This window comes from Alligator sinensis, unplaced genomic scaffold (assembly GCF_000455745.1).
Source record: "Alligator sinensis unplaced genomic scaffold, ASM45574v1 scaffold1075_1, whole genome shotgun sequence".
In the NCBI taxonomy this organism is placed as follows: Eukaryota; Metazoa; Chordata; order Crocodylia; family Alligatoridae; genus Alligator; species Alligator sinensis.
Genome location: NW_005842277.1, coordinates 62,455 through 78,368, shown reverse-complemented (window position 1 = coordinate 78,368; position 15,914 = coordinate 62,455).

Genomic DNA, 15,914 nt, shown 5'->3' with positions numbered 1-15,914 from the left:
CTTTTGGTTCGCCCCCCCGTGGAAATAATTTAGAACTAGCCAATAGCGGGACACAAATTTGCATGCGGGTGGCGGGAACTCTTTTGCACTGTGCATTTCTCTTGCAACTTGAGCAATGCACCTTGCAAAAGAAGCTGCAAATAGGTGGGAAACTTGTCCTTGCACTGGAGTCTTCCTCTGCAGCAGAAAACTCCACCGTGCAATGAAGTTGCAACTTGACGGGGATAATTCTGGTGCCAAAGCGCACACAAAATCATACCTTTGGGTTATGACATCTCCCATGGGAACTTCTTGAAGTTATTTAAGAAGAAAATAGAGGGCATAATAGGGTTACCATATTTCCAGTTTAGAGAGAAAAGGACACGTGGGGAGGGGTTATATGATTGTGGAGGGGTGGGATAGTAATATGCCCATGCCCCTCATTCCCAAGCCACATCACCACCCCCAGTCCTGCTGATGCCCCTCACTCCTGACCCAAAGTCCCCTGCCCCTCAGACCATGCTGGTGCCCCTCACTACTGACCCACAGCCCCTTGCCAGTACCCCTCACTCCTGAACTGCAGCCCCCTGCTCCCCCCAGCACAGCTGGTGCCCCTCACTCCTGACCCACAGCCTCTGCATGCCCAGCCCTGCTACCCCAAATGAACCCTCCCACCTCCTTGCCCTGCTGGAGGGGTGGGCACCTCCCCCACTTCCCCTCCCCGCTGCAGACACACACACACACACACACACACACACACACACTTACATACCTGCATCTGTTAGGGCCAGCACACAGACACATGTGATGGCCCTGCCTTCAATCATCCTGCCCCCACCTTCCCCCAGGTCCTAGGAAGCTCCTTTCTAGGGCAAGCCAGGAGGTATTGGGAAAGCAGAGGCAGAGCAAAATCCCAGACATTTGCTGATATTTTAAGTAACTGCTGGGATGGAGGTGGGAGGACCCAAATAGAGGACATGTCTGGTAAAACCCGGATGTATGGTAACCCTAAAGTATAAGCCTCCTCAGGAGAGATTATGGGAAGCTCAGGTCCTGATACTTATTTTGATAGATTCACGCAGATGAGACTCAATTCCTTGTTATACCTGATTCCTGAAACTAAGTCTTGTACATTGGAGGTGAGTATTGGAATTTCAGAGGCTATTGGATACGCAGGGCTCAGTTTCTCTCTCACACAGATATTCTGGACCTGAAAAATTTTCCCAATGAAAATGTAATCAAAACTGGTACATTTCTAAAAAAAACAAAAAAACAAAAAAAAGTTTTATTCTGAGAAACTAACCTTTTTGTGAGGAAAACCACACATCACTGGAAACCGTCTGAACAAAGCCATTTAGGATGTATGAAGAAAATCTTTTATTTTTTAAATTAGTCAGAGCTGCTGATCCATTAAGTAATTATGACTCTTTAAACAGAGTCAGACATAAAACATGCTTGCAATTCCAAGCAAAAGGGCACTTGAAAAGAAAAAATAGAGGAATACTATAGTATTGTCATTTGAATTTTTAATATAATTGTATCATTAGATTTCCAGATGTAATTAATGACAAAACTAGTCTCTAAATGAGATTAAAACTATGGTAGATTATGAAGAACTCCTTTATTAGATTTTTTTTTCTGTTACTGAATTCCACTTAACTATTACATTAGAATGAAAAAAATAAAGTAAAAAATGTGGAATAAGGTCTCTGCAGCTGTCAAGTGGTATTTTATGATGGAGAACAGATCTATTTAAAATGGTTAAATGGCACCATGGGATATTACCTGTGACTCATCCCATTTAAACTCATTGTCATTAAATTGGCCTAAAGCTTGGGGATGAGTATTCTCTTGAAAATGGTTGGTCCGAGTAGCTATACACGACCCTGGCTGATCTCAGAAACAGTGTTAGTGGAGAATGCATGGTATTTTGGGGCAAGATAGCAAGAAGGATGTTAAAGAGAATTAAGATGAACATCCTTCCAACATTTCTTACATGTTCATATTAGGAATGTGTGAAATGGGCCCTATTTGATTTGGATTCGGTCTGGATCAGGGACATTGATTTGATTAGGTGATTTGGATCACTGTCCCCTTTTTGATTCAGCCAAATCAAAATCTGAAGATTTGATGCTGATTCAGAGAATCAGTGATTTGGCCATAGACACAGCTTCAAATGTTTTTTCTACATACCTCGAGGTACCAGGCATGGCTTGTGAGTGCTGCAATGCAGGGGTGGATGGAGTATCCCACAGGAGTGCGGGTCATCCTCCCTATCCCCGCATGCTTATCAGTGAACCTGGAAGTGGACCAAAAGTGGACCTGATCCACTTTTGGGTCCACTGGGGAGCACGTGGGGCCCCCCTCCAATCCCCTGGCTCAGTGATCAGCTGCAGGGGGGCCCCTGGTGCCCCCCCCCAGGCCCAGGAGGCACCAGTCACTGAGCCAGGGGAGCATGAGAGGCCCCCTGTGCACTTCCCAGAGAACCCAGAAGTGGACCTGAAGTGTTTTTGGTCCACTTCTAGGTCTGCTGCCAAGCATTCTGGGGCCCTGAGGCAGGACACTAGTGGTGCCTGCCACTTTAAGTGCTAGATCAAACACTCAGCAAGTGTTTGATTACAGTGGCCATTTTAGAGTTGTAGCGACCTATATAAACAAGAGAAGTTTGCTGCTGGGGGCCAGGCAAGAAACATTACTTGGCTGAGCTGCTGAATGTGAACATCTTGCAGGTAGGAGTAAGAGGCTCTGGTCCTAGGCATGACCTAAAACTGCACCCTGCCAGGAATGGGTAGTCTGGTGGGTCTCCCAGTGCTGTGGGAAACCCAGGAAAATGCCAGGCTAGTTACCACCCCAGTGAAAGGTGGGTAGGGGTGCATTAAACCCAGCCTTCACCTTTGGGTGGGTTATATGATGCATCTAATCTAGGGAAGGTCAGGTAAGCTTCTTGAAGTGCCTGAGCCTGCTGGGGTGAGTGACCCCATGGGCCCAGGCACACTTTGTGAAGCACCCAAGCCAGGAATGGGGCACCCTGAACCCTGAGTGCAGGCAGGTGGCTTAGACCTAACCCAAGGGACCCAACTGGTCAGTGTTGGGGCCAGGACCCAGATAGGGGTCAAAAGGGCCAGGGGCCCATCATGAGGGACACCTATATAGAGTAGAGAAGCTCAGGGTCCTTACTGGCCTGAGATGGGGCCAAGACTTAAAGAGAAGCTGAAGGTCCCAGGGAAGGGGCCACAGCTAATGGGTGAAGGGGACGGTTGAGTTGGCTGCCTGAGATGCCATCTCTGAGGCTTGGGCCATGGTGTAGCCATCTCTGAGGCTGGGGCCATGGTGTGGGGGTGGACCGGAGCCATGGTTACCCCCCCCCCCCAATATTGGAGTGTATAATGGGTAGCCTCCAGCCTAATTATTACATCAAGGCATGGCAGACTAGTGAGGCAAGTGGCTGACCCATAGAGAAGGGACAGGCCAGTGCTTGCACCGGGCATGAAACTTACCCCTGTCACAGGACCCGCCTGCACTCTTGTGGGATGCTCCATCCACGCCACCATCACAGCATTCATCAGCCACCTGATACCTTGAAGTATGTAGAAAAAACTTGTAAAGCTGTGTCTATCTCTGAATCCCTTAATCTTACCAAATCTCTCTTAATCAATTCAGAGGGTTCTGATTCAATTCAGAGAGATGAAAGGGTTTCCTGATTTGACTCAGAGATTTGGCCACTGAATCAGGCTGAATCTCCACCAAATCCAATCAGCGACCAAAGCTTTGCACAGCCCTAATACATATACATTAATAAAATGTTTTAAACATTGGGGATTAGAAGTTTAAATGACACTATAAATATAGTTTATATATATAGCATGGTGCCATTTAAACTATATGTGTATATGTATATGTAAAAAATGTTGGAAGGATGTTGGTCTTAATTCTCTTTAACATCCCCTTGCTATCTCCCCGCAAAATGCCATGCATTCTTCACTGACACTGTTTCTGAGATCAGCCAGCGTCATGTATAGCTACTCAGACCAACCATATAAATATAGCATGGTGCCATTTAAACTTCCAAACCCGATCTCCTGATCCTGTATGTCTGAGTATTCATTAATTCCACTGCATTGTAAACATGAAGCTAAGGCACTCATGCTTACAATGCAGGGGAAGTAATGAATACTCAGATATAGAGACCACTTCAGTATGGTACTTTTAATACTTATGTAAAGGGTTACATTTAGGGGATACTAAAAATTGTGGACTACTTTTTATTCAATGCAGAAGAAAAATGGGCATTGTCAATTCAAGCACCCCCACAATACCTTGTCAATGTATTTTTGCACTGACCTTGAGAGGTCCTTGAGAGGTCACAGAGTAGTCTGCTCTCTGTTCCATCTTTAGCTTTTCTTCCTACAAATTCTTCCAGAGAAAAGCTGCCATGCCTACCTGTTTCACCTGTACACAGTCTTCATGAAGTATTTCTCCAGCCTTTGAAGGTCAACTGAGGTTTATAAAATAAGTTTATTATTTTGGGGAAACACTTTTTTTTTTAACTGGTCTGTATTGGTAGGCCAGCTGTCCCACAAAAAATGATTATCTATGGCATTTAGTTCCAATGAAGTTCCTATAAGTATATAAGGGGTGTGGCCCGGGAACTGGGAGAATGACTGTTCACCAGGGCACCTCATGGGAAGACTAGGTCCAACTGTCACAAACTCTTGGAAGACCATTTTAGGCTGGACATAAGGAAAAAATTATTTACTGTCTGAGTCCCCAGGCCCTGGAATAAACTTCTCCCAGAGATGGTGCAGGCACCTTCTCTGGATTCCTTTAAGAAACATGTGGATGCCTATCTTGGTGGGATCATTTGACCCCTGCTGACTGCCTGCTCTTTGGGCCGGGGGGCTGGACCCAATGATCTTGTGAGGTCCCTTCCAGCCCTAATGTCTATGAAGGGCTCAGTCATTGCTGAACTGCATTCAGATTAACTTTTCCCTTTACTTAAAACCACATCAACCATCTTCTATATATTCTTGACATAATCACCATACTAAATTCATTAACTTACAAAGTGTAGCAAGAAGTGAGTAAGGACTAATTAATCCTGATCAAGAAGATTGATTCTATAATCAAATGGGAGTGTTTGTTAGCCAAGAAATTAGTGAAAGCTCATATGGCAAAAATAATTAGGGCTGTCATTAATCATGATTAACATGTGATTAATGTGTTAATTGGTTCTCACATTTTTTTTTAATGCAATCATGTGGTTTTGGAGCTCATGCCTGGGCTCTGCTTCACTGCCATCACCACTGCCTCTGGGCCACCCAGCTAGGCAGTGGTGACAGTGCAGAGGACCACAGGGCAGCCAAGGAGCAAGCTCTAGGCAGCTGCAGCGGGGGGCGGGGGGAGGCAGGGAAGGGCCACACACAGACACAGATGAGCAGCTGCAGCTTGCAGGTGGCCAGAAATGGAGCCTGGCAGCATGTAGAGCACTGCCCAGTAGGTAAGTCTATGAGGAAGAAGGGACATGAGGGATGAAAGGGGTGAGGAGGGGAGATTTACGCCCCCAGGGTGAGGGACAGAGTGGGGCAGGGGCAGGGGCTGGGGTGAATGGGGCCCCAGGAGATGGAGTGGGTCATAGAGTAGAGCTGCACCTGTCTCCCAGATTTGTATGCTTGGCAGAGGTTTGCTGCAGGCTGTGAGCTTGGGCTCTCTGCACCCTACTGCTTTTGCCATGGGAGCCGCTTGCTGGCTGTGCCACACATCCCCTGCCCACCTGGCAGTGAGAGGCACAGCATGGCATTGTGTGGCTACAGGGGCAATGGCAGCAGAGCACAGAGCCCTGAGTCCATAGAGTGCAGCCTGCCTCTGTCCTACATTCAGATCCAGGGGACGCATGCCCCCTGTGCCTCCCCTGGGGTGTGCACAGTGACCCTAGAAGCCATGTCCCCCCACACTTGGACTGTGACTCCATCCCACAACCTGCACCAGCCCCAGGGCCCCATTCACCCCAGCCCCTGCCTCTGTCCCACTCCCACCCTCACTGTGGGAGCCTCAATCTGCCCATTACCTTCCCCACATCCCTTCCTCTCCACAGTCTTACCTGCTGCACAGTGTTTGTGTGTGTGTGTACGTGTGTCTGTATAGGTTCATAGATTATAAGGGACTGGTAGGGACCTCTCAAGATCATTGGATCCAACCCCCCTGAACTAGGCAGGAAACATAACTGGGGTCAGGTGACACCAGCAAGGTCTACTCTTGAAGATTTCCAGGGTAGATGATTGCACCAGTTCTGGAAAAGTTTATTCTACAATCTGGACACCCTAAATGTGAAGACGTTTTTCCTAGTGTTAACCCTGAAATGGTCTTCCAGGAGTTTATGGCCATTACTCCTGGTTTTCCCCAAAGGTGCCCTGGTGAACAGTTGTTTACTGAGCCCTTGATGTATTACCCTGATATAGTGAAAAGCTGCTATCAAGTCCCCTCTCAGCACTCCTTTTTTTTAGGTTGATGAGACCCAAGTCCATCAGCTTTTCCTCATATGGCTTGCCTTGCAAGTCTATGATCATATGGGTGGCTCTTCTCTATATTCTCTCAAACTTTTCCATGTCCTTGTTGAAATGCAGCACCCAGAACTGGATGCAATACTCCAACTGTGGTCTCAGCAATGCTAAGTAAAGCAGAAGAATAACTTCCTTGGTTTTGCTTGAGATGCATTGGTTGATGCATGCGAGAGTATTATTTGCCCTGCTGGCTACAGCATCGCAATGACAGCTCATGGTCATACTATGGTCTATTATTACCCCTAGGTCCCTTTCAGCCATGCTGCTAGTCAGTTTGACACCAAGAAGCCTGTAAGTATGTTATTGTTCAACCCAAGATGGAGCACTTTACACCTCTCAATGTTGAACTTCATCTGGTTCTGATCTGCTCAACTTTCCAGCCTGTGTAGGTCCGCCTGTATCTGCAGCCTATTTTCAAGCGTGACCACGCTCCCCCATAACTTGGTGTCATCTGTGAACTTGGCCAGTGAGGTCTTCACCTCAATATCCAAATCATTGATGAAGATGTTTAAAATCACTGGACCAAACATGAACCCCTGAGGGACACTACTGGCCACTTCTCACCAGGATGACACAGATCTGTTCATTAGAAATTTCTGGGTCCTACTCTGCAGCCAGCTTCCTACCCACCTAACTGTTGAGCAGTTGAGCCCACAATCCTCCAATTTCCCTGTGAGAACATCATGGGATACCAGATCAAAGGCCTTTTGGAAGCCTAGGTATACAATGTTGACCTCCTCTCTCTTATCCAGGTGGTGAGTTACCTGGTTGTAGAAAGAGATGAGAATAGTTAAACAAGACCTGCCCATGACAAAGCTATGCTGGCTGTCATTCAGAATCCTACTTTCTGAAAGCACATCACACATAGACTTCTTGATAATTTTTTCCAGGATGTTCCCTGGGATAGAAGTTAGTTTAATTGGCCTATGGTTGCTTGGGTCTTGTCTCCTCCTCTTGTTGAAGATGGGCACAACATTAGCCCTCTTCCAATCTTCAGGGATCTCCCCTGAGTGTCATGTGCTTTGGAAGAGTTTCACCAGAGGTACTGCAATGACTTCAGCCAGCTCTTTCAGCACTCTTAGATAAAGTTAATTTGGTCCTGCTGACTTATAAATGTCTAACTTTTCTAACTGATCATGCACCAGCTCAAGGTCAACAGTAGGAAGGCAGTCATTCCCACCATGCCCATTCTGAACCTTATCTAGTATGAGTTCTTCCTTACTTAGTTCCTTCTGTGCAGGGCATTTCATAGATTTCATTGACATTAGGGCTGGAAGGGACTTCGGAAGATCGTTGAGTCCAGCCCCCTGCCCGAGGGGCAGGAAGTCAGCTGGGGTCATAGGATCCCAGCAAGATAAGCATCCAAATTTCTCTTGAAGGTGTTCAGTGTAGATGCTTGAATCACCTCTGGTGGCAGGCTATTCCAGACCTTGTGGGGTCAGACAGTGAAGAAATTCTTCCTTATGTCCAGCCTGAAATGGTCTTGCAGGAGTTTATAACTGTTCTACCTTGTTATCCCTTGTGGTGCTCTGGTGAACAATCATTCCCCCAGATCCTGTTGAACACCCCTGATAAACTTATAGGTGGTGATCAGATTACCCGTGAGCCTGCGCTTTTCCAGGCTAAAGAGCCCCAGGGCTCTCAGTCTGTCATCATAAGGTCTGTTTTCCTGAGCTCTGATCATGCACATGGCTCTTCTCTGGACTCTCTCCAGCTTCTCCACATCCTTTTTGAATTGTGGGGACCAAAACTGGATGCAGTACTCCAGCTGCGACCTCATCAAGGCCAAGTACAAGGGGAGAATGACGTCCCGGGATTTGCTTGAGAAGCATCTATGGATGCAAGCCAGTGTTTTGCTCACTTTACTAGCTGCAGCATCACATTGAAGGCTCATGTTCATTTTGTGGTCAATGATGACCCCCAAGTCTCTTTCTTCCATAGTACTAGTCAGCATAGCACTGCCGAACCTATAAGGATGCTGCAGGTTTTTCTTCCCAAGGTGGAATACCTTGCATTTTTCAGTGTTAGACACCATCAGGTTCTTGTCCACCCATTTTCTGAGCCTGTCCAGATAAGCCTGGATCACCCTTCTGTGTTCAGGTGTGGATGCTTGGCCCCAAAGTTTGTTGTCATTGGTGAACTTGGCCAGTCCGCTTCTGACTCCAGTGTCCACATCATTAATGAAGATGTTGAACAATATGGGTCTAAGGACAGAGCCTTGTGGGGGCCCTACTGGTCACAGGGCACCATGACGATTGACTTCCATCAATTACCACCCTCTGGGTCCAACCACGGAGCCAATTTCTCAGCCAGCAGATCATGGTGGACCCAAGGCCACAATTGGCCAATTTCACCAAGAGGTGATCATGGGATACCAGATCAAAGGCTTTTTTGAAGTCAAGATATATGACATCAATCTCTTCTCCCTTGTCCAGGTGATAGGTCACCTGGTTGTAAAAGGAAATGAGATTGGTCAAGCAAGACCTACCCACAACAAACCCATGCTGGCTATCCCTCAGGATGTTGGCATTGGCCAGTCCATTAAGAATGGCCTCATTAATAAACTTTTTTTAAGACCTTCCCCGGGATAGAGGTCAGGCTGATGTGGGTTTTTTTTGCCTTTTCTTTTGATATTTTGAGCATGGACCAAAGGTCACCCTGGGGTAGAGGGCCAAACAATAGCACAACAGGCAGTACTGCAACCTGGCTGCAGAAGGACTTTTGAGTACTATCTGGCAAGTCTAGGCTGGGGTAAAGGGGTGGTTTGGAGCCCCACAGAAGAAACAGGGATCGAGACCAGGCAGGGTCACTGTGGGTAGTGCCTCCTGGGAATATAATTTCATCAAAGTCATGGCAGGTGAGAAAACATAAAACCAACTTCCTGGCAGACTAGGTGATCCAAAGCCAAGGTCCACCCTGTCACTACCTGTAGGCAAATTAGCTCAGGGCAGTGGTAGCAAGCCCTACAACACCTACAGCCATCACACCTTCCATGCACTGACCTGTTGGTCACTCATCATGTGGTAGACAGTTTGGGCTCCTTGGTGGTCCAGTGTGCCGTCTCACCCTGATTGGGTCAGCAGCAGTTCCTAGATGAGTTTAATGGTCCTAGCAGTGGGCCATTAGTGTTAGGGATTGGCTGAGGTTGTTTTGAGTTCACCCCACCTCAATAACTTAAACAATATGGAGGAGTGGTCTCATTCTCTGAGACCACCTCTTTCTTAGACAGGACCTTGGGTGCTGCTTTTTAAAGGTTCTTCCACCCCGAGTCCCTTGGAGCTCCTGGTTTCTCAGCTCCAGCCACAGCAGCAACAGTACCTGGTTTCAACTTAGGGCCCTAGGAGGAATGAATGAAAAAAAACCCTAAAAATGTAGAAGACTGTGAGGGTGTGCCATTCCTCCCACTCACAGGTTCCCATTGGCACTGGGCCTTCAATTCCTCAGCCTCCCTCTCTTCTGCCTTGCCAGGTATCATCCTCCTGCCTGGATGTGGTCTCTTCAGGAATGTCCCCTCCTCCAGGGTATAGTATGGCCCGGTGCACCAGCCAGGAGTTTTTGCAGCAGCTGCTGTTGCCCCACTTCTTGCCATCCCACACTGACTTTTGTAGGTCCCTCCTGGATCTGGCTGATGATGCCAAGCCCCCATGCCATCTCAGTCATAAGGAAAGTGAGCTGATAAAACATGAGACAGTGTTGCCCATTGCTCCACATCTTCTCTCACCGTGCCTGCATCAGTTAAGTAAACTTGGGGTGCAGCTTTCTCTGGGCTGCATCCCCAAGCTTTTCTGTCCTCCTCACTATATACCTGCTCCTGGTGCCAGGGTCTCTATCCCTTTGGGGCTGTAGCACTGCCACAATCTCCAAGGTAAGTTTTTTTTCCTCACATTATTATTTGCAATATTGTTTTGATTTTCAGTAAAAACTGTTTTGACTTTGCTTGCTTGATCTGCAGTTCTTATAAACTTAATGAATAAAAGTAATGAATATATTTTAAGAGTTTATCATCACACTAATATTGTAATAAAAAAGACACAAGGGTTTATCTATATTTGTCAGATGGTGTTCTTATTATATAGTGCTTAGCCCTACCCTGGCATTCTATTTAAATATTAGGTTACAGCCTTTTCCATTTACTTGTCCACTGGGCTGTAGTATAGGCCAATTGTGCGGAGGAAATAGTTATGCAATGAGATCTAGAGGAATATTTGCTTTACATTTTAATGATAACTGACTCAGAATATATATAACTAGAGGCAGTGGTATTAGGTAGTTATAGTAGTGAACTAAGAGTCAGGCCTATTGCCTCTAACCTATGTTTACTTGGATTAGTATCTTGAAGTCAGCCCAAGGTTCAGTCTGAAGGGTTAAGGTATAGCCTGCAGGCTCCCACCCACCCTTCACTCCCCTCCCAATTGTTTCTTCCACTGGATACTTCAAGCTCCTTCCTTTAGCTTCAAGTTCCTGCTTTCACTTCTGAAGGCAGAGCACAGCAGTGGAAGGGGGCTGAGATGCTTGAGTTGCACATGTAGCAGGGGACCAGGGTGTCTATGCTATGCACATGGTGCTGGCCAGGGTATGCATGCAGCAGGGAGGGGTCTGGGATACTTGTGCAAGGGGAAGAAGGTGCTATGCATGCAGCAGGTGGGGGAAGGCAGGATAACTGTGCTGCACATGAAGGCTGTGGCAGAAAGCCACCTTTGTCTCTCCCCAAAGTCTCTGCTCTGTGAGAGTTTGATAAGGATAGGCCTAGCAGAGAGACATATCCTTACTCTATCTCTTTAGGTAACCTGAGATGGATACATTCCTGAGGGAGGGGGGAAACCTGCTGTCTCTGCCTACGTGACTAGTATCACAAACCTGATTGAGGGGCTTCCTTCCTGGTGGGATAGAGTCTGGCTGGCAACTAGTGATGTATTTCAAATTGGTTGGCTGACAGCCAACAGGTGCTGACCTCCATTTGACCAGGTAAATGAGGTCACAAGGGCTATATAAATTAAGGACTGCCCAGGAGGAGGGGGGCAGCAGCCATAGGGATACGCAGGTACAAAGAAGAGCTGTACCATCTGAAACTTGCTCTCTCTCTCAAAACTCATGATCAAGGAACTGCCTGCCTTCAGAGGAAACCTCCAAAAGCCTCTGGATGATACTTGTGAGTAAGATAACTGAGATTGAACTAGATATACAGCTTGCAGTAACTTTGATGTGAGATCAAAGGCTACCCCAGTCATAGGAGTTTGCTCTATGGGATTTCTCTGATATTGCTCTACACTGTACCCTATTCTAACCCTACTCTATGTAACCAATAAAGTTCTCCTTTGTACCTAGTGTGGGAGACTTATTAAGGGGTGGGTTTAATTATGCCCAGGAGGCCCCTTGGGTCTGCAGAGTAAGGGAGACTATCCTTTTTGGCCCCTGACTTGGGGAAGTGCCCCAAGTTCTTGTATTGGGTTGAGTACCCATAGGACTATTAGGCCTGTGTTTTTCCAAGGACACAGGACCCAGAAAGTCCCTTCTCAGGGTGGTGGCAGCACACGTTACCCCCAGACTCTGTGGTGGGGCTTGAAAGGGGGTCTGCCAGGGCCTAGGTTCCCCTGGAGAGACACGTGGAGTCTGGAAGGTGGATGGGTGTAGTGAGGTGGGATGCTCAATGCAGGAGCTCCCCCTACTGGCCTGCCACAAAGGCCAGGTGGAGGGGAGGGCATGCTGGGCTACCTGTGTGGTGGGGGGAGAGCCTGGTGGAAAAGTACAGCAAGCACCTCATTGGAACTGTAGCCCACACCTTCTGTTCCTCCAGTTGTCCAGAAACTGATTGAGTGTATGCTTACTAAATTTCTGGATGACATGAAGTTAGGTGAAGTTGCAGACACTCTGGAGGGTAGAGTTAGGAGACAGAATGACCTGGACATGGATTGACTGGAAAAATTGCCCCAAATTAATTGGATAATATTCATCAAGGACAAGTGCAAAGGCCTGCACTTGAAATGGAATAAATGCATGCACAAATACAGACTGGGGAATGACAGACTAGGCAGCAGTACTACAGAGAAGCACTTGGGGGTGACAGTCAACTAGTAAGCTGAATATGAGCCAACAGTGTGCACTTATTACAAAAAGTCAGAAGCAGACTGTTTGTTTGTTTTTTAACAAAAATGTCACTTGCAAATCAAGGGAAGTGATTCTTTTGCTGTATTCAGCACTGTTGAGGCCTCAGCTGGACTACTGTGTCCAGTTATGAGAAGGATGTGGACAGATTCTAAAGAGTCCACCACAGAGCAAGAAGAGTGATTAGAACTAGGGATATTTAGTCTGAAGAAGAGAAGACTAAGGATGGATTTGATAACAGTCTTCAAATACCTGAAGAGAAATTATAAAGAGGCTGGAGCTTTTCTCCATGGCCATTAGGAACAGGACTAGGAACAATGGCCTCAAGCTTCAGTAGCGAAAATTTAGATTGGAGCTTAGGAGACACTTTTTGACTATAAGAGTGGTAAAACACTGAAATAGGCTACCTAGATAAGTTATGGAATCCCCATCCCTGGATACCTTCAAAAACAGGTTAGACAGACACTTGACTGGGAAGCTTTTAGTCAGCAATGATCTTCAATGACCTCATGAAATTTTTCTCAGCCCTAATTTAGATAAGAATATAATACTCTCTGTTCTCTACATGTCATGAATTCCTATGACTTCTGTATTCCTGTGCACTACAATTTGTGATTCATACAGTGCAGATGAGAACTTTATTATTTAGATCCGGGGGGGGCAAAATCCAGCCTATGGGTTTGATCCAATCAGCAGTGGACTCCATTTCCTAGCAGACCTGGCCTCACATGGTCTGGATCAGTTTCCATGGAGGATCCAGCAGCAGCCACACTGTGACAATGCAGGGCCAGGGTATGTGTGGAGACCATCCCCAGCAGTACTGGCAGGGCATATGGCAAGGAGGGAAGCTGCTCTGTGGCTGGGATTTGCAGTGGTGACAGTGTGGTCCAGAACCAGGGAAGAGCCATTATTTTCATCCTGCATGTTCTATGCAGGAGTGTGCAGGCAGCAGGTTATAGCTCTGCCCCTGCTTCATGCATCAGTGACAGCATGCAGGCAGTGGATCACTACTCTGTTCTAGCTCCAGACCGTGCAGTTCCCACTGAAAGGAGCTAGGGCAGGGCTGTGACCCACTGCCTGCATGCCCCTTCCCAGAGCTACAGATCATGGCTCTGCCCTGGCTTTGGACCATGGTGTCACCATTGCAAGATCCAAGCCCAGCCCTGGAGCAACTCCCCACCCTGCCATGTGCTGCTGGGGCCAGTTTCCATGAAACCCTGGTCCTGTGCTATCACAGCACAGCTGCTGCTGGGGTCTTCATGCAAACTGGCCCCAGCCACATGGGCAGGGGCTGCTGGGAAATGAAGTATGACTGCTGGCCGGATCTGCTGTTCTGTCAACTCCTGATTTAGATCATAATCTGATTTAACTTGACATCTCCAAAATGGCATTTACCAAATCATGTAACTGCCATTTTTTAACATTTACATACAGTTCGTGATGTAAAGTTTCTATTCCATGAACAGTGTGGATGTGTAAGCATCCACATGGCTACTGAATGTGCACTGGCCAAGCAGGTATCCGGCTTCATACACATTCATATTGGACAGGTGTAAGTCACAAAATTGCATCTGGTGCAAGAAAGAAGGAAGGAAAGAATAATTTATGACTAATAGTGTTACATGCTGGCTGAGAAGGATCTCCCTATGTTTTTTCCTCAGTGTCCAGTGGGTTATGTCACTTGCCTAGGAAGCAGAAGACCCAGGTCTTTGGTTTCCCTACCAAGAGGAGATTCAGAACTTGCATCTCTCTGATATTCTTTATATATAAAGCCTTAGTTTGTCTGTCTGTCTGTCTGTTTGTCCATGACAGTTTATTCACATTCTGATTGGTTGTCTCAGGAGCCAGAGTGCTCCAAGAGCATTCAGACAGGAGGCAGTGCATTGTTATGACAGTGGGAACAGAGGGGATGGACTGGGGAGGGGGGGTGAAGCCAGCAGTTCTGGAGGGGTGGAGTGGGCCCAGCCCCAAAGCAGCAGGGGCAAAGGTAGGGGGAGCAGGCCCAGCCCTGAAGCAGCAAGGGGAGGGTGGGGGGAGGTCCAGAGTTTGGCTTGGCCTGAAGCAGGGGGTGGGGGGGGAACAGGCCCAGCCTCAAAGTGACACAGGCTAGGGTGGGGGGAGCGGGCCCAGTCCTGGACCAGCAGGGGGCAGAAGTGGAGTGGGTCTGGTTCTGCAGCATTGGCACTGGGGACCCGGATGTGGGCCTTTGTCCCCATCCGGGCCTCTGTTTCCATGCCCCGCTGGTCATTCTTGATGGGCAATTTGCTAGTTCTCATATAATGTTTAAACCACCAAGCCACAGGTTAGGAATTATCCAGTTTCCTTTCCAGCCTTCTTTTTGAAGCTCTGAATCTAATAGAGCTATGATAATTTAAACCAGTTGTATACTTACCTCTTAATAACTGGAGCATTGCTTTTAATGTTTATTTATCCCATCTGTATTTTTTTTGATTAAATAAAATTGTTCAATTTGTCACAACCCAGTGATTTTGGTGCCTTGGCATGATGGAATTTTCCTGCCACATGAGAGCCTCTTGCACAGCAAAGGTTTTGTTGCAACAGAAAAACCCCGGTGCAAGAGAGTTCCCGCCATTTGAATGCAAATTTGTGTCCTGCTATTGGCCAGTTCTAAATTATTCCTACGTGGCGGCTAGTAATTGGATTGCTAGCCGTTTAAAATTTCGTGCGACTTCCTCCCAAGTCGGAGAACTTTGAGCACACTACAGAGTGCCTCTAAAGAAATCTGACTTGCGGCTGAGCTGATCGATAGACTGATTAGCTATCGATTCTTCTCCCCGTCGCCGAGCACAATCCCCGACATACCCTTTCCCCGCTGGCTTGATTTGTGGACGGACAAGCTAGCTTGAGCCCTGCCAGCTGGAATAACTAACATAGTTGTTCAGACGACTGGACCATCTGCGTCACAGGTTTTGCAACCATTAAGCTTTGCCCGCCTCTCTATTCACCAGCCCGCCCAACGAACGAGTAATTGTTGGATCACCTTGAGTCGGCTCTTGCCATCCGAGACATGGCGACGAGGATGGGATCTAAGGGCACGGTGATAGAGATGAACCTAATCAGGTGCTGCCCCTGGTGCACCGGAACCCACCGCGTAGAGAATGCAAATGATCTATGGGCGCATATCGCTTACCACCAGGCGGTAGAAGGGGATGAAAGAAATATTGATGGCTACTTCTCTGTAAAGAGAGAAGAAGCAGTAGTAAAAGAATGGAGAACTAAGCTATCCCTTGGGGAGTTCGGATGCATAATGGGGAG